Consider the following 20,775-nt stretch of genomic DNA (forward strand, 5'->3'; position numbering starts at 1 on the left):
CGAAGTTGGAAATTCTAGTATTGTGATGACACTCTACCCAGCACTAGTTATAACAATACAACATAAACATGTCTACAACAACTAGCTGCTGTAAAACAACCATAAAACATCTTGCGGCATTGAAAATAGTATCGAATATCGCTATTTTTCAAGGTATTGTATCGAAGTTGGAAATTTCAGTACCACCTAGAGTAACATGTAACAAGACTCTACAACAACTAGATAATTGAAAACAACCATAAAACATCTCGTGGCATCGAAAATCGTATCGAATATCAATATTTTACAAGGTATTGTTTCAAAGTTGGAAATTCTAGTATCGTGACGACACTCTACCCAGCACTAGTTATATAACAATACAACATAAAAATGTCTACAACAACTAGGTGCTGTAAAACAACCATAAAACATCTTGTGGTATCGAAAATCATATCGAATATCAATATTTTTCAAGGTATTGTATCGAAGTTGGAAATTCTAGTAACGTGACGACACTCCACCCAGCACTAGTTATAACAATACAACATAAACATGTCTACAACAACTAGCTGCTGTAAAACAACCATAAAACATCTTGCGGCATTGAAAATGGTATCGAATATCGATATTTTTTCAAGGTATTGTATCGAAGTTGGAAGTTTCAGTATCATCTAGAGTCAAATGTAGCAAGACTCTACAGCAACTAGCTGATTTAAAACAACCATAAAACATCTTGTGGCATTGAAAATCATATCGAATATCAATATTTTTCAAGGTATTGTATCAAAGTTGGAAAGTCTAGTATCGTGACGACACTCTACCCGGCACTAGTTATAACAATACAACATAAACATGTCTGCAACAACTAGCTGCTGTAAAACAACCATAAAACATCTTGTGGCATTGAAAATGGTTTCGAATATCGCTATTTTTCAAGGTATTATATCAAAGTTGGTAATTCCAGTATAATGTAAATTAACATGTAACAAGATTCTACAACAACTGTTTGCTGTAAAACAACCATAAAACATCTAAACAAACTCAAACTTTCACGTGCAGCTGATAAGAGTACAGTAAATCACAGCTAAAGTCACACACAGATGTTAGAGAAGTCTAGAATGAGCTGAACTAATCCTGAAGGCCAGTGCTGAGTCTGCATCAGATTAAAGCACAGAACAGCAGAGGAAAAGCAAACACGCATTATGTCACGCTCCAGCGAGGAAATACTACACATTCCGGCCTGTGTCTCCAAAGCATCAGGAATATCAGACGCAAGCTGTAATTTTCTCCCACTTGATTCCAGTAATTTACAGAGCAAAATGCTATAAATAGATGAGGGAGAGAGATCAACGCGGAGTTAGGAGCAAAGATTATTAGAGGAGTAATCCACTTATTTTATTTTATTTATTACTTCATGAAAAAATACATTTTTATAAATATCTCATATACAGTAGGGCTGCGTATATGATCAAATAGTCAGGATGTGCAATGACATTTATCTGTGTTTTGAGGCCTGTGATTTTATTAGGATTTAAGCATTCAGAAAGAACAAAATTGTACCATATGTAACTTTATTAAAGACTAATATTATTTAATTATTTATACAGGACTTTGCAGTATTGTTTTACATTTGATTATTTAATTACTGTAGCTAAAAACTGTTAAGACTCCTCAGAAAACAATAAATCAGTTTATTTCATTTGTAGATTTTTCATTTTTGTATTTGTTTGTAGATCGTTTATTATTTTTGATGCAGATGCACGCCCCTACAGCGTGATCCTATCCATGCATATAGTTGAGAAAATGTTTATTTATATTTCAATGTACATATACACATTTAAATATCAATGTAAAAAATGTTAGTTTTGTTTTTATGTGTGTGTGTATTATAGACGGATGGACGAACGGAAGGACAGATTGATGGATACAGTTGATCAACGAATGGATGGATACATTTGACGGACGGATGGACACAGTTGACGGACGGACACAGTTGACGGACTGATGGACACAGTTGACGGACGGATTTACACAGTTGACGGACGGATGGATGGATACAGTTGACGGATGGATGGATTCAGTTGACGGACGGATGGATACAGTTGACGGACAGATGGATGGACGGATGGACATACAGTTGATGGATGGATTGATGGTTACGGATGGATGGACAGAGTTGATGGATGGATGAGTGCATACAGTTGATTGATAGATGGATGGATACTGTTGATCGATGGATGGATGGATTCAGTTGATCGATGGATGATGGATAGTTGATAGATAAATGGATACGATGGATGGATGGATACTGTTAACTGGATGCAGTTTATAGATGGATGGATGAATACAGTTGATGGATGGATGGATGGATGGATGGATGGATGGATTGATTGATGGATACAGTTGATGGATGGATGGATGGATGGATGCAGTTGATGGATGGATGGATGGATGCAGTTGATGAATGGATGGATGGATGGATGCAGTGGATGGATGGATGGACGGATGGATGGATGGGTGGATGGATGCAGTTGATGGATGGATGATGGATGGATGCAGTTGATGAATGGATGGATGGATGGATGGATGCATGGATGGATGGATGCAGTTAATGGATGGATGGATGGATGGATACAGTTGATGGATGGATGGAGTTAATGGATTGATGGATGGATAGATGGATACAGTTGATGGATGGATGCAGTTGATGGATGGATGGATGCAGTTGATGGATGGATTGATGGATACAGTTGATGGATGGATGGATGGATGGATAGATGGATACAGTTGATGGATGGATGGATGGATGGATGGATGGATGGATACAGTTGATGGATGGATACAGTTGATGGATGGATGATGGATGGATGCAGTTGATGGATGGATGGATGCAGTTGATGGATGGATTGATGGATACAGTTGATGGATGGATGGATGGATGGATAGATGGATACAGTTGATGGATGGATGGATGGATACAGTTGATGGATGGATGCAGTTGATGGATGGATGGATTCAGTTGATGGATGGATGCAGTTGATGGATGGATATCTTATGTCAAAAAAGCTTTCATTTTGGATGCTATTAACCTTAGCCCAGCACTAGTTTTGATATCTGAAAGCTTTATTTCAGTAAATTTTCAAGCTGCTGTGTTTATTTAATACTACAGATAATGTGTGCAAATATGATGAGGGTAAGTCTAGCGCACATGCCAAACAAACTGTACAATTACTAGGGAAATAAATGAAAGTATTTGTGTCTACTGTATACACTGCTCAGCTTCATAAAGCCAAAGCAAACACAAGAAAGTGCTTTATTTGCGATTTCACACAAGGAAGTTGTTTTGGTTTACAAGAGCTTGAAGCATTTGCATAAATATGCAAGAACATGCATAATAAGAAGTTTCACAAAGACTCAGACGACAAACCCACAGACCGCCCACAGTCCGTTCACTAAACGTCTGGTGCCTTTCAGAAACAAAACGGCAAAGTGTTTTCTTTATTTAGCGAGTGCTGATGTGATTGGCTGAATTTGGCCAGGATCTTTTTGAGCCCGTCTGGTGAGAAAGTCACTTTTATGAAGTACAGAGCTGATGAAATGAGCACAAGCTATGCAGGATCAAACAATATTTGGCAAGATTTTATTCAAAAATACATCCAAAACAAATAAACAAATACACTTAATTTATAGACACGTTCACCATCTGATTATCATTGTCAAGAAGAAATATACAAATAAAACACTAATTAAAACAATTATGCAAATAATAAACTATTTATTTATTAATCACAACAATAAAAATGTCAATTAAAATTACAAAAGCACCAATAGGCCAATATTTACAATTCTGCATATTAGTTATAACTACATTAGTAGATAATATTACTAATTATTAACAGTTATATAAATAATATAGTTAACAATACAAATATAAAATATTAAACCAATTCCGCAAATTATTACTATTATCGTTATTATTATTATCATTATTAGGTCCTTCTCATTTATGACAATGAGTAGGAATGCTTAATCCTAAATAAAAAAACACTATATGCAATATTTTTCTTGAGTATTTTGATAACGATATTTCTTACGAAAACGATATAACATTTCCCTAGAAAAATGCAATAGTTAATAGCCATGTTTTAAATCAGTTATTTATTAAATGATATTAAAATAAACTGTTGAAATATATTTTTCAGATTTAATCGATATCGCACGAATTGAAGCGATACGCATGAATTGAGCGTTTTGCACGTTTGACGTGCTTAACGCGCGTTTCACGCGAATCGCTTGAGTTCGAAAATCTGAACTTCAGCGGACATTCGCATCGCGTTAACTAATCAGGAGCTTGCTCTTGTGGGGGCGTGATTTTGACGTATCGCCTGTTGTGGGTGTCCCAGGGGAAATCCTCCAGCCGACACCGACAAAAAGTTAATGAAACTGGGCTTGGCTCAGTCAGAAGTACCGCTGAAAGCCTCCGTCAGCCAGGTTATGTTTCTGGAGGAGTTTATGAGCTCACAGAGCTGGATGCACCTCTGAAAGGATGTAGTGGACTCAGGCACGGCCCTAAACGTATCAACGCTGTTTTTCAGCCTTCATAAAACACATAAACACTGTTATTTTCTACATAAAATCCATGTTAGCCATTTAGCTATGAAGCTAGAGTCACGGGGCAGAGAGAAGCCCTGCCCATCACGTGAATCCGCGTCTGTTCTGAAGTGAATTTGACGCGCAAATGAAGCGGGGTTTGACGTGCGAATAAAGCGAGTAAACTCAAATGTTCACGCGGCTATTTGCGCGCGAATAGTGCGATTTATCCGTGTGTTCCCCGTCTGGTGTGAACGCAGCATCATTCTTTACTTTCACTTTCGTGAATAGGGAAATGTGTTGTACACACATACATCCATTAATTTCAAACAGATTTCTAAATTCAGTTCTAATTTCCAGCAAACGAATAAATGAACAATAATAATGTAGTGTGGTCAAAAAAATTTGTTATATCCAAATACACATGCAGTGCCCCATATGGTCTAAAACCTGACAGGTGGACAAATCTAAGCTTGTTTTCAAAATATATATATATATATAAATATGCATATAATAAATAATAATGCTAATAATAACAACATTATATAAAAGCAAATTGTTATGAATAAACTGGAAAAAAAAACTCATGATGAAGAAGGCATGAAAGTATGGTTTTTATAGAAAATAATTATTTTTGTAATATTTTAATCCTTTAATTCGTTTTCATTTGTAAAGATATTTGCATATTGCTGTACACCCTGTGTGTATAAAGCAATGTTTAAGCAAGGCGCACAAATAACTTGCTCTGCGCTGGACTATAGACCTGCTTTGATCTGGTCACTTAAAAAATCTATTTTAGTTCCTCAATATAGCAACATGCCTTTTTTGGACCAGAACGTCTATGGGTGCACATACAACCGCAAATGCATTTGCGATTTAAACAACGTGCTGCAAAACATCAAAACGACTCTTGCGCCAAGCTGATACTAGCAAAAAAACATTTGTAACGTGCCTTGCGCCGCGTGTATTATAGGGCCTTTAGTCTTTAAAACGCTACGAATGAGTGAAAACCTCAGCAGATATTCCTACTCAGATTGGCTGTTGTCATTTTCCCACTATTAGTGTTTATTTTTAGCTCTGGGTTTACCTTTGAGCCGCTCCATCCAATAGCAGAACAGCAACTACTGGGGAGGCGGAGCTAAAAACAGCATGGCACCCTCTGATTAATCAGCTTAATATAAACAACCAATGCATAAAATAAATTGAATTCATCACACATGTCTGCAATATGTATTTTGCATAAACTATTTTCACGATTACGATAATTTTGCGATATATTGTTAGACAAAGCAAATAATCATGAATAATCTAAACTGGGTCTGCCACGATAATGGAGTTCGATACTAATCGGTACTGAAAATTTGAAAACGCCCATTTCCCGCTAACGTTTGAGCATTGTTGAGCGCGTTCTTAAAGAGCGCTGATTTGCCATTGTGCTCACGTGCTCAACAGAAATGACTGTGATTGGCCATGAAGGTCTTCAGTTCACCAAACTCACCGCTATTTACTGTGTGTAACAACAGATACAGGGACAATGGAGCGTTTTAAAGCCGTGAAGATCAGTCAATTCATCAGTAAATCGCTCGTATGTCAGCTTATGAACAGACCAGCTGATCCAGTGTCCCTGTATCTGTGGTTACACACAGTAAATAGCGGTGAGTTTGGTGAACTGATGACCTTCACGGCCAATCACAGCCATTTCTGTTGAGTATGTGAACACAATGGCAAATCAGCGCTTTTTATGAACGCGCTCAAATGTTAGCGGATTTTTTATTTATTTATTTATCGAATTCCAGTATTGTGTCAACACTAGACTAAACTACTTGAAATACTGGATCACACAATGCGAATAGCCTAATTTGACCCAACTTCAGTCAGTGTGACGAATGAACTGGAATCTCCATCCGACGCATAACTACAAGTCCAGCAAATGTGAATGAAAATGCAGAGTTTTCTCCCTAAATTCATGCAGCGCACTGCTGATTCAAATATTACTCCTTTCATTTTGCTTTAAATACTCCCACACTTACATCAGACATCTTAACTCAGTAAGAAGTACACTAGAATTAATTTCTAACACATCACAGAGAAGGATTCAGGATAAGTAGTTATATTCCCTCACCGACTATACCAGACTCATTTAACACACCATGTCCAAAGAACATTAACTACAACACACACACACACACTCTCTCTAAAATGTTCCCTTGTTTCCATAGCAGCCCCAGTATGCAGTGCTCAGGTCCTGAGGCGGATCCGTTTCATACGGCTGGCGAACTGTCAGGACTCCAGAGCCATGAATATTTCAGTCTGCATAACGATGAATGTTTCATGGCATAATCGCACACAACACACACACACACACATAAACATTTGTAGTAGAGGGAAGACACTCTTTGTCTTCAGTAATCGGTTATTATACACACACTGAGAAACACTGATGTCTGATGATCACCTGACCAGACAAGGATGATGCTGTAGCAAAACCGAGTGAGCTGCCTAACAAGAGAGTATTTTTAGGCCGAAAACTGAAGTGACGTAATCAAGTTAACAATTAGAGGTAAAGAAGAAACGCAAAGAGTTAGAAATGGATGATCAGATTATAAGACATGCAGGAGCGAATCCCTGAGTGATGAGTGACAATTAAGGGTGCACAATATTGTTTCAGCATTTTCACAATTAGCAAATATGCAATAGTCACATCACAGAATCTGCAATTTTGAGTTGTCACAATACTGAATTTCGGCACCAATCTGTACTGAAATTTTAAAAACTTCCTGCTAACATTTGAGCGCTGTTGAGCGAGTTCTTAAACACCGCTAATTAGCCATTGTGTTCACGTGCTTAACAGAAATGACTGTGATCGGCCATGAAGGTCATCTGTTCACCAAACTCACCGCTGTTTACTTTGTGTAACCACAGATACAAGGACACTGGCGCGCTTCAAAGCCACGAAGATCAGCTGGTCTGTTTATGAGCTGACATACGAGCAATCCGATGATGAAATGACTGATCTTCACAGTTTCAAACCTCTCCAGTGTCCCTTTTCATGTGTTACAGCGGTGAACTGATGAGCTTAACAGCCAATGAGAGCCATTTCTGTTGAGCATGTGAACACAATCTTAGCGGGAAATAGACGCTTTTAATATTCAGCACCGATTAGTACCGAAATTAACTATCTTGACAACACTAGTTGTGATTATAATTAACCAGGAAATAGTTTAATAGCAATAAAATAAAAATAAAAATTAAGAATATACAGTGTTATTTTACATTTATTAGGCTGGCTTGAGAAACAAGCCAGACTACTGAAATCCTATTTAAACTTATTATTTTTTTTATATATTCTTCTTCTTCTTCTTCTGAGACTAAAATTCAAAATCTATCTCCTCCTAGAGCTTTCGAGCTATGACCACCAAACTCACACCACACCTCCAAACTATTCTGACTCGGTATGCCATATCTTTTCCGACTGATCCGACTTTCGATTTTCCGAAAAACGTCCCGGGACCGTCGGAAAAATCCCATAGACTTAACATTGGACCAAACTTTGTGACCTCATAACTCTGCATCAGACTGTCATACAGACATTTAAATCAGACTACCTAACTGCCAATAACTGATGAGGTTATGAGGTTATGAGGTAGGTAGGTCTGTCGGTCGGTCGGTCGGTCGGTCTGTCTGTCTGTCTGTCTATCTATCTATTATCTATCTATTAACTTAAATTAAACAAACTATTTCCAACAAACTTTCTCAAGCCAGCCTAAAGTTTGTCTCGACAAACTTTAATAATCTAGTTTACATTGTTATTTTACATTGTAACTCAACACTGATATACAGTGCATCCAGAAAGTATTGACAGCGCTTCACTTTTTCCACATTTGTTTATGTTGCAGCCTTATTCCAAAATGGATTTAATTAATTTATTTCCTCAACATTCTACACACAATACTCCGTCATGACAATGTGAAAAGAGAGTTTTTGAAATTGTTGTAAACTTATTCAAAATAAAAAAGCTGAAAAATCACATGTACATCAGTATTCACAGCCTTTGCACATTACTTTGCTGATGCACCTTTGCCAGCAATTACAGCCTCAAGTCTTTTTGAATATGATGCCACAAGCTTGGCACACCTGTCTTCAGGAATTTTTCAGGTTCGATGGGAAGTGACGGTGTACAACCATTTTGAGATCTCTCCAGAGATGTTCAATAGGATTTAGTTCTATTATTACAGTCACCTAATATTTAATAGATTTATACTTTGTACCTCAATGTCGGGACAGATTCACACACCGCCGCTAGATGTCACCACTAATTCGGTTAGTTTTCATGTCCACAGAATACAACTTTCCCTGTAATTTACAACGTGATAAATAAACTACTAGTCAGTCAACAATTGTGTCTGCAAACTGTAGAATCTAGAGTAGAATCCCCGACATCCCAGAATGACTTCCGACTTCCCCCCCAAAAACCTTTGGATTCAAGCAAATTCCAGGGGTTGCCCCATTAGGCATGGGACGATAACCGTGTTCAAGGCATAGCACGGTTTGGGAAAATCAATGTTTTAAAACAGTCAAAATTTTCTTTACTACCGTTGTCGTGAGAATTTTTATTTACATTTTTTTGTTTTTTAGGACAACAGTATCTCCAGCAGAAAAGATTTCCAAAGATGCTGTTTTAATTTGTAAAAATAATAAATAAATGACAGCAGAAATAAATTATTCATTTGAATTATTCAGCCTGACATGTTAACTGCTCCAAAATATTTTAAATGTTTCCCAAATTAAAATATACTGTGTACAAAGGGGAAAAAAGGTTTTGTTTTTTTACTCAGCTATATAAATATATATATATATTTTAAAGCAGTATTCTCAATACTGTGGTACTGTGAAACCGTGATATTTTTATCCAAGGCTATCATACATTCAGAAGCTTATACCAGCACATGCCTATGCCCCATTGAGCTCAGGAAATACAGAAATCTTTAATTATACGGAAGAAAAAAAACAGCTTTAAACTGCTCCAGAGTCCCTTTTTCTGTGTTACAGCAGTAAACTGGTGAGCTTCACGGCCCATCATAAATAAAAAAAACTATTTTATTTATGTAATGACTATTGGGTCAATAGATGATACCAACATCCATTGCCGATGGCCGATCGATAGACAATATTTAGACAATAAAACACCACAAATGACTCACAACCTTAGCAGAAATTCAGATTCTTATTGGCTGTTGTCATTTTCCCCTTTTGTCTCCCAGCATTAGTATTTATTTTCAGTTTTAGGTTCACTTACTGTTTAGGTGAGGATGAAGATAGTAAAGGCATCACCTGATTGGTCAGATTTAGATAACAACCTGTGCGTGCAGCAAACAAATGCTTGGCACATAAAATGAACTTAATTTATTGCACTGCTCTGCGATACACTGCATATATTCACAATAACGATAATTGTTCAATACATTTTGCAGCCCTATGACACACTAATCTGTTAATGCTACGCGTTTTAATCTGCAACTGTGAAGAAAACCTACAGGCATGAAGTTTTCCTTCTCATCTGTCCGGTGCATCACTCTATAATGCGGCTGCTTGCATTCGGTGACCCTGTTCTAAAGCGGGAAACTCAACCCCAGCAGCGCTATTGGGTTTGACCTCCTTCAGTGCTGCGTGTCTTCAGGACGAGAGATGATTTGAGGCTCGAAATGCACAGCAATCAGGCATTGTGCACAGAATGAAAGCTCATCTTAATCAGTAGCAAGAATATTAAGCTGAATTTAACAGAGGACATCTTATTGGTGTAAATCAGATCAACACAAACAAAACTACTGCAAAGTTTTGTGAGCACACGCAAAACAAACCCAAACCCATAGGCTGCAGTGACACTATCAAAAGCCTATTGAAGGTAAGACTGAAATGATTAGCCTAAAAAACATAACGGCTAATGTTAATGTTGCCTCTATGGTAGCATGAAGAGATGCAGAGCAAAGAACGCTATGTGATTGGCTTAAAGAACATGCTTAGCGTTATGGCTGATAAGTAATCTGCTTGTTAAGTGGTGACGTATTTGTGACGTATGTATACTGTTTCTGGGTCCCAGCAGCCATTCATTTGAGTGGAGAAATCATTCGTTTATGATCACGTTTTATTCCTATCACACATTAAAGTTAATTTTACATAAAGTCATAGTGTACACAACAATCTCTGAGCTTGCTGCATAACAAACACCACAAATTTTACAATTTATAAAAAAATGTATGACTTTCTGGCCATTGGATATTAGGCATGGATATATATATTGCGATCGTGATATTCGAAAGCATTAAATCGCTTTGTAAACGTTTATTATTACCATTTCACGAGTCTCCCCATTCAGTTGAATAGAGCGCTTGCACCCGGAAGCCGCTTCGCGTGACGTCACACTTAACAAGCAGATATAGATATTCTCATCTAAGCATAATAAGAAAATCTCTGACACAACAGTGGTTCAGAATGTTTAAATCCAGGTTTATTTAACTTGTAATGTTCACCTAAACTCTAAAGTGCTTTAGGGATTTCCGCATTTAAATTCAAATGTTGTTTTGAGATGGAACAGACAAAAGAAAGCAGGTTTGTGTGAGCTATGTGAAGGTACATATAGATAGATAGATAGATAGATAGATAGATAGATAGATAGATAGATAGATAGATAGATAGATAGATAGATAGATAGATAGATAGATAGATAGATAGATAGATAGATAGATAGATAGATAGATAGATAGATAGATATTAAGCATTTCTAGAATGTTAAAGTACTTAGCTAATCATTATTAGCATGTTGCTATAACACTACAGCATGACGATATCAATCTCTCTATAATATCAATGCCTCTATAATGGCAGTCTATGGGACAGTTGCTAGGGTGCAGTATCTGGTTGTTAGGGAGTGGCTAGAAAGTTAAAAGCTCGTCAGGTATTCGTAGTTTGGTTGTCTGAGTTAACTGAGCTCAGCCATTAGTCTGTAGGACAGTCTGATGCAGAGTTATGAGCTCACAAAGTTTGATTCAATGTAAAGTCAATGACAGTCTTTTGAATGGAAGTCTATGGGACAGTTTCTAGGGTCCCAAAAGTGGTTACTAGGGCATGGCCAGAAAGTTAAAAGCTCATCAGGAATTGGCAGTTAGGTAGTCTGAATTAAATGAGCCCAGTTAGAAGTCTGTGTGACAGTCTGATGCAGAGTTATGAGGTCACAAAGTCTGGTTCATTGTTAAGTCAATGGGATTTTTCCGATGGTCCCAGGACGTTTTTCAGAAAACCGAAAGTCGGATCAGTTGGAAAAGATATAGCACACCGAGTAAGACCAGTTTGAGGGTTTGGTGTGAGTTTGGTGGTCATAGCTCGAAAGCTCTAGGAGGAGATGCGTTTTGTTTTTTAGTCTCAGAAGAAAAATAGGATAACAGTAGTCTGGCTTGCTACAAAAGCCAGCCTAATTAAAACCAATGTTAAAATAACATGGTTATTAAGTTTCATCTAAAAACCCTGCCCACCACTTGATAAACTACAATGTAGTTCATAGAATCTATTATACACGTCTAAAACTTTTTAGAATGAAACTTATTTCTTCACCTGTTTGTGTTAAAGGGTCTCGAAACACCAAAACACATTTTTTGAGCTGTTGACAGTCGTATATGTGTCCCACACTGCTAAAAACACTATTAGGACACCTATATTTCACTAAATAGTGTAAATTGGTTGTTTTTGCGTTATTTCAAGCAAATTCGTACTTCCGGTTTGAAACTAATTTTTGAGGCTGCGTCACGGCTATGAGATAATAGCGTGTATTCCAGCGTGCAGACTGGACGTCTGTGCCAATAACTTACGTGTCTAAGGAGGCACATTGTTTACCTGAGAGCTGTTCTCATCTGCAAACGCTGAGATCCGGATTCGCTTGTAGCCTTCTCTTAATAAGACGAGGCTGTAGTTGCTGGTGATTGTCCTGTCTCTACAGATTTGGTAAGTGAGCGATCAGTGCTCTTTGTTTATTCAGTTTGTTCGTATCGAACAAACTATTGCACCAAGTGTAAACATGTTAGCACCACAACCAAACTTTAACCTCGTGTAGGATTTTCACTGCATTTTGTGACCGGAATAATACACGCGGCTTTTTGACGCTACCTGTCGTGTGCATCTAAGTTTCCGGGAAATGCGGAGGGTTTTTTTCCCTCATTCGCCGTGTGGTTTCAAACATTGCATGAAAAATACACGCTTAAAGCAGTTCCTCGAATCAAATATCTTGTTTGTTGCGAGGGGCATGAATGAATTCCCTGAATGAAAGAGCCAAACTGCAGTTAAAGTCCAACATTTAATAATTTGGCAAATAATTCGACTACAGATGTCCATGTAAACACAGTCCCTTTCCTTCCTATGTGTGTGTATGTGTTTTGGCTCTGAAAGTCAGCGCGCCCAAATAGACACTACCACACCATGCCCCTTTTCTTCCTCCGACACTCCCTCCTAAACAGAGCTGGACACGCCCACTTTTCTGACTTTTTCCAAAGTAGAGGTGTGAAAACAGCCTGCTGAAACGAGGGGGTTTCATGGCCCTTTAAATGTAATACTGGGGCCATAGGTGATTTTTATTTCATGTTATCTGGGAATGTCTTCCAATCTACAATTTTTGGGTTAACGTTTCCACCATCTTGTCACAAATTCTGGAAATAACCATTGATCCTGACCCTTGCCTTTTTCTATTGAATTATGATTCTTTAGTAACCCTGACTATGAATCAAAAACAAACTGTTTTTCAGGATTAACAGCTGCGAAGAAAACAATCATCAGTTCCTGGTTCCCTCCTAATCTCCTGTTAGTTCAGTAATGGTTATAGTATTTTACAGACATTGTTCGACTAGAACAGTCCACTGCCCTAATTAACATTGCAAAAATTTCAACAATTCTTCATTGGAACCAAGTACAGGACAATTTGATCTCCATTATTAAGACTTAAGTGATTTAATTTGACAACATAGGTGAAACAATTAAGAGGTCTCAGGATATAGGTGACAACAAACTATCTTTTCTTTCTGTTTGATGTTTTAAAAATAATTTTAGTAGACACTTTTTTCCATTTATATACTTCTCTGACATTATGTATATAGTTTTTTCCTCTTATACATATTTACAGGTTTCTGTATGTGTATATATTAGGGATGTAACGGTATCAGAATTTCACGGTATGGTAATACCTCGGTATGAATGGCACGGTACGGTATTTATTGAATCATTTACAGGAAAAAACAAAACTTAAGAAAATACTCCAAAAAAGTGACAAAAGTGTCAATGACATACAAATTAGCCATCTATCTGTAAGCTTTGAAACAGGAACTTCAATTTTAATAACAAAAAAATATTAAACCATGTAAAAAAAATAAAGTTTCAATTTAGTATTGTTGAAAACTCATCACATTCAACATTTAATCACTCACTCACTTAGACAGAGATGGGTTTAAAGGAAAATTATCATATAAATATAATCTGGTAAAAGCTGGTATCTCTGGGTATTTACAACGTCCCCTGCAACAGAAAAAAAAACCCTCTCATTTGGGACTGAGGTTTCTGGGACAAGAGAGATATGACTTGGCCCAGGTTGACAGCAGTGGGTAACGTTGTGCATTGTCTTTCCCCCACTTGAGAGGACAAACCATGAGTAAGATAGAGATCTCATGTCTGCATCAATCTGAACAGTGTGCTGACAACACCGCTATTCAGTACGCGCGCGACAACACAGCTGATAAGAACTCGCGCGACAACACAGCTGATAAGAACTCGCGCGACAACATCGCTATTCAGTACGCGCGCGACAACACAGCTGATAAGAACTCGCGCGACAACACCGCTATTCAGTACGTGCGCGACAACACAGCTGATAAGAACTCGCGCGACAACACCGCTATTCAGTACGCGCGCGGCGACAACACCCGCTTTAGAGTACTTTTTCATCCCCGCTTCTAGCAGCACACTATTTCCGCATTACTGGATCTGTAGCGACAACAGACCGCAAGGGATGATGGTCAAGCATGGGCTCATGGGAATTGTAGTTTTCGCTACCTCCCGTACGCTTCGTTCGCCTGAGCAAATTTTCTCAGAAGACCTATAGTTTTACCGAGTCATGCGACTTCGGTAATATCGAAAAAAATTAATATTGCGGTATGACGGTATTTACAATACCGTTACATCCCTAGTATATATTCATATATATGTGTGTTTGTTTGTGTACATATATAATTTGTAATTTTTTTTTTGTTTCATATTGTTATCAACAATGCTATACACATTGAACCAAGTCAATGTTGAGAAATTCTGCTATTACCATTGTTAATAACCATGTTTATTAAAAATACAATAAAGTTTAAGTAAAAAAAAAACATGGTTATAAGCAATCAATAAAAAAATGAAGAACTAACAAAAATTATAACAAACAACAATTATGATACAACAAGAACAACAGGCCCAAAGAATAGTATGCAGCTTTCTTTCTCGCCTGTCCATCTCTCAAGTTTTGGTTTACTAAAATATATTTCTGAAACACCTGGGATTATTGCTGGAAGCAAAATGCAGAAACAAATCCATCCACCCACTCTGTCAGATAAGAAAGTGGCAAAACACCATGCAAAGAGAGATTCAAGACCAAAACCTTGTGAGCTGCATTTTAAGCTATCATATAAACTATCATATAATAAATAAAACATAACATTACTTATAGAACATAACATAATTTAGTGTAACTTAACATGACATATCTTAAGCATAACACAAAAAAACTAAACTAAACATATCGTAAGGTTGATTTTTACTTCTGTGACAAGCGCACAAGTATGCTCCGGCGCGGTCACAGATCCCTCACCGTAAGCTGACACCGACGCACACCTCTCAAAAAACGTAACTACACATCGCAACGATGTGTAGCGCAAGCTCTGTGATTGTTCAGCTTGGTAGCAGTGATGAGTGTGGGCGGTGCTGAGAGCCACAAGCAAGATGGAGCGTGTGTTTACAGATGTCGAGTCTCGTGAAATAGCTCAAAATGAAAACGTTTGTTTTGTGTTTACCTTATGATTAAAGTAATTGCATGTCTGCCGGTTCCCATCACAGAATGAGCAAGTTTTAGCTTCTTGTACATCAAGGTAGAGTTAACCTGCCACAACCAAAATACCTGCATTTGGCGGGTTGTTAATGTAAAGCCTATAAATATATTGGTTTATTGGTATAACTTGTGCAATCTTCATACGTGACACAAATGAAAATAAAGCTTCTTTATTTTGGTCTCTTGTCAAGATCTAAACTATTGCACGGATGTTTAAGATAATTGAATGTTTTTATGAGATAATAAATGTTTTTGTAATTATTGTGCGTTTAAATTAAGAATTTTGACTTTTTGTTGATTTTTTGTTGGATTCAGTGATCGCAAAATGGTGAAAAACTAGGGGGTCTGTAGTAAAAGCTGTACATGAAATTGCATCACATAATAACATGTTTTTAGACCAAACTCACCTCAAGCCTACAATAAAGTGTTTTAAATAAATCTCCCTCTGGTTGGGTATTGTTAGATTTTTATCCATTCCAATTCCACTTTCGATTCCGCTTATTGATTTAGATTCTTACCGATTCCTAGTTTTGACTCCATTGTAAAAAAATAAAATAAAAAGTCATTTAGGTCCTGTTCACGAGGAAATATAGGTTAGTTTTTATCGATCTGATCACAAATGGACAAACATTTTACATGAAGATGTATTAGGTAATGTGAGTTAATGCATTTACTAACATGAACAAACAATGAACAATACATTTATAACAGTATTTGCTTATGTTAGTTAACTTTAGTTAGTGAAAATAAAATTGCTCATTATTAGTTCATGTTAAAGGGTCACGAAACACCAAAACACATGTTTTGAGCTGTTGACAGTGGTATATGTGTCCCACACTGCTAAAAACACTATTAGGACACCTATATTTCACTAAAAAGTGTAAATTGGTTGTTTTTGCGTTATTTCAAGCAAATTCGTACTTCCTGTTTGAAACGAATTTTTGAAGCTGCGTCACGGTCATGACATAATAGCGTGTATTCCAGCATGTAGACTGGACGTCTGTGCCAGAGTGTGTCTTATTACGTCTTACAGTGTGTTGCATTAATGCATGAGTAAGGCTTGGTTCAAACCAATCTGCGCGCTCTATTGTGCAACATCATTAATATTCATTACTGTCAGTGCGTTTACGCCACAGAGACGCCACGTTGTGTTGGCAAAACAAGCGTGAAGTGTTGCTTTTATAGTTTGCTGCCATTTAAGTTTCGTTTTCATTTTCTCTCTGTGAGAGCTCAGCTGGATCACGTGTGGATTAACAGTGTACGCGACGCTCGACAACAATAACTTACGTGTCTAAGGAGGAACATTGTTTACCTGAGAGCTGTTCTCATCTGCAAACGCTGAAATCCGGATTCGCTTGTAGTCTCCTCTAAATAAAGACGCGGCTCTAGTTGCTGGTGATTGTCCTGTCTCTACAGATTTGGTAAGTGAGCGACCAGTGCTCTTTGTTTATTCAGTTTGTTCGTATCGAATTAAGTTAACTATTGCACTGAGTGCAAACATAGCACTGCATTTTGTGACCGGAATAACACACGCGGCTTTCTGACGCTACCTGCCGTGTGTATCTAAGTTTCCGGGAAATGCTGAGTTTTTTTTTTCTCTCATTCGCCGTGCGGTATCAAACATTGCATGAAAAATACACGCTTAGAGCAGATCCTCGAATCAAATATCGCGTTTGTCGCGAGGGTATGAATGAATTCCCTGAATGAAAGAGCCAAACTGCAGTTAAAGTCCAACATTTAATAATTTGGCAAATAATTCGACTACAGATGTCCATGTAGGTTAAACACCATCACTTTCTCCTGTGTGTGTATTTTGACTGAAACTCGCGCGTGCCCAAATAGACACTCCCACACCATCCCACTTTAGTTCCTCCGACACTCCCCCTAAACAGAGCTGGACACGCCCACTTTTCTGACTTTTTCCAAAGTAGAGGTGTGAAAACACCCTGCTGAAACGAGGGGGTTTCATGGCCCTTTAACTTACGGTGCATTAACTAATGTTGACAAATATGAATTTGGATTTTAATAATTCATTAGTAAATGTTAAACTATTATTAAAAAACTTTAACAATATTTTGTAATTATTAGGTCGTACTACTAAATCCCATTGGCAGAATGTGTGTTATGTTTGCAGAGTATTAAATTTAAGACCTATGTCACAATATCAAAAACATGCATGCATATAGAGAGAAAATGCAAAATCACAAAATTAGAGGTGAAATAAATGTATTCAAATTGAACAGTACTAAAGTAAAATACATTAACTAATGAAGCCTAAAGTGTGACCAATGAGTAAGTATTCGATTCCAGAATCAGAACTGATTTTCGATTCCCAACCCAACTCTTGGAGAATATTCCATAGTCATATATTTATTAGACATGCTGAATCAATGAAAGCAGTTCAATCTTCCGTTTATTTAGCAACCGCTACTTTTTACATGTGTATTTAGACAGGTTTGCGCCGTCTGCCCTTGGGAGGAGATTCATTACAAAACACACCTTGCTTCCCTGAAAAGATGCATGAGAATTGCAGCTTTGCTCATTCATGTTTGCCATTTCAATTTTGAGGAAAACTGAGCTTTAACCAAGCGGCAACCTCCCGCTCTCTCTCAGGAAGCCAATACGGAAGTAACTAAAACTGCAATTCATCTGAAATTCCGCTAGTCGTGGCCGCTCCTGGCTCCAAAACAGAGCAAATTTCAATTGAGCCCACTGTTAGAATGGCCAACTTTACAGCAGAAAAAAAGGTGTTTACAGCCTGGTACAAAAAAAGATTTTGTTTAATACAGCTAATATTACCCTTCATGACAACTGTGAGGGGGGTGAATTTTTTTATAACTCATCCGTTTCCTTTATATTAAGTTATATTAAGTTTGCATAATTAAGGGCGTGGCCACTTGAGTGACAGCTAGGTCTCACTGGTCGCCGTCACGTCACCTCAGCTGAATCCTGCAGATTAGCCACTGAACTCGGCATATTTATCGTATTTCTGTGTTGTTTTATGTGGCTTTACACAGTCAACTGCCTTTTGGACTTGTTTCCTACAATTATCAGATGGCTTGGCATGCTGACTGCACTTAATTGTGCTCACAAACCATTCACATGGCCTCCGTTTCCCATGTGAGTAAAGTTATATACTTATATACCATCTCTATACATGTATTTGTTTTATTTAAGATCATTTATCGTTTATAATTATATTTAGAGCTGTAATGCACTCCAGAATCTGACGGATTGATTAGCTGTGGGCTCTAGAACAGTCATCTGAGGCGTTGTCATACGGTGTTATGCTGGATTTCATCAATAGTCTTACATTAACTAACACAGACTATATCTGAAGTGTTTGGAAGTAATTCGCGTTTTCCTCCTGTTGAAAAACGTCATAAGAACAATGTTTAGTGGCTCAATGTATTACAGCAGTGTTTTTAAAAGTCTAAACACTTTATTGATATAGTGTACAGCCAAGCACAAGTGGTCAGAATACAAACAAGTCACAGGTGATAAAGTATTAAGCATTTCTCCCAAAGTAAAGTGTGTCTGAATCAGGTCCAAGCAAACTGTCTGCAGGTGTCTGTAGCTCTGCTCACTCTCTGCCTCTTTGCCCTTGTTTGGTATCCTGCTGTGGGTGTGATGACGCGCAAACAAAATGGCGACGGTTGGCCACGCCTACTTGTGGCTTCTTTTGCGCTCTTTAGAAAACTATGGGTGACGTCACGGATACTACGTCCATATATTTTACAGTCTATGGCTTTAACGTGCAGATCCAATACAAGGAGAAAAGGTAACATTACACACTAAAGGAAAAGAATACAAAGCATCACATGACCTCTTCAATCCCACAAGGAAAGCTCTTTGTGGTTGCTCCTTTAAGCCTTTTTTCAGATCAGTCATCTTTTTAAGGCTTTCCTGCAGTTATGATGCTGTTATGAAGACAGCTCAGCTGACTAGGTTTTGGAAAAGAGCTAAAATGTCGCTCAAAGACTGACGGTTGCTTAAATATCTGAGCGGAAGCCCTGCTGACGAAACTCTCATTCAGTAAAAAAACAAGACAAAAGTCTCATGACGATTGTGTTACACAGATGATTACAGGAGTGACTCAGAGAGAAACTTAAAATGAAAAAACCCTGTTCTAGTCACCGCTCCCTCAACAAACACTGTGAATGAAAGCAAACACACTAACACACACACACACACACACACACAGTGACAGGGGCTCACTGTAATAGGTTCCCCTGCATCTGCAGAGCAGGCCGGATCTCCAGAAACATCCATCTAATCAGATCATTAAGAGTTTTTCCTCTCTATTCTCGTGTTCTCATTACTTTGGCTGAGTGATGGACAGAATCAGACGGACCTCATTTAGACAGCCTACTTTCTTACTGCACACACACACACACACAGCTGAGGAGTTTTACAAGTTTGGCAGTTGCTGCGTTATGAAATCCCTGTAATAAGGTGAAATGTGCTCGGTCAGAGCCGCATGTATGCGTGCATTCAGTTTGTCGCTTCTGCAACATTCTGCAAAACGCCTACTTGTTGACGAGGCTGCATCATTGACACCGCTTCAGCACAACGAGAGTCGATTCCACCAGGATCTCATCCAGGATAAAGACTATTTACCTTGTGGTTTAAAATGAATTGTTGAACTCTGAGGGATCGCTCACCCAAAAATAAAAATGACTCATTATTTACTCTAGTGGTGGCAAAACTTTAGGAGTTTATTCATTCTGTTGAACACAAGAGAAGACATTCTGCTGAAAACTAGGAAAAACAAATACTATGGAAGTCAATGGTATCTTCACTTGTGTTCAACAGAAAAAAGAAAGTCTTTGGGAAAAGTAAAGTGTGAGTAAATGACAGAATTTTCGATTTCTATCACTTTAGCAATAGGGTATATGCCGAGCTAGTGTGTTTCCCATACTAATAAACTTCCGGTTGACCTGTTATTGTGAATTTTCCATCTTTTACGGTTCCTTTTACAGCATGGATGTTGTCATGTAATTAAAATACATTCAGTTAAACAGACTTTGGCGTTCATTTAGTTGTTCAAGCGTAAAACGAGACAAAAAGCAGTTTACTCGCACGCGCCC

The 20,775-nt window shown here is 37.8% G+C and overlaps 1 protein-coding gene across 2 annotated transcripts in view; it reads right to left on the bottom strand.

The window, feature by feature from the left end:
- scamp1 (secretory carrier membrane protein 1) overlaps nt 1-20,775 on the bottom strand; it is a 61,104-nt gene that overhangs the window by 27,678 nt on the left and 12,651 nt on the right.

This window comes from Danio rerio, chromosome 21 (assembly GCF_052040795.2).
Source record: "Danio rerio strain M-AB ecotype USA chromosome 21, GRCz13ab, whole genome shotgun sequence".
In the NCBI taxonomy this organism is placed as follows: domain Eukaryota; kingdom Metazoa; phylum Chordata; class Actinopteri; order Cypriniformes; family Danionidae; genus Danio; species Danio rerio.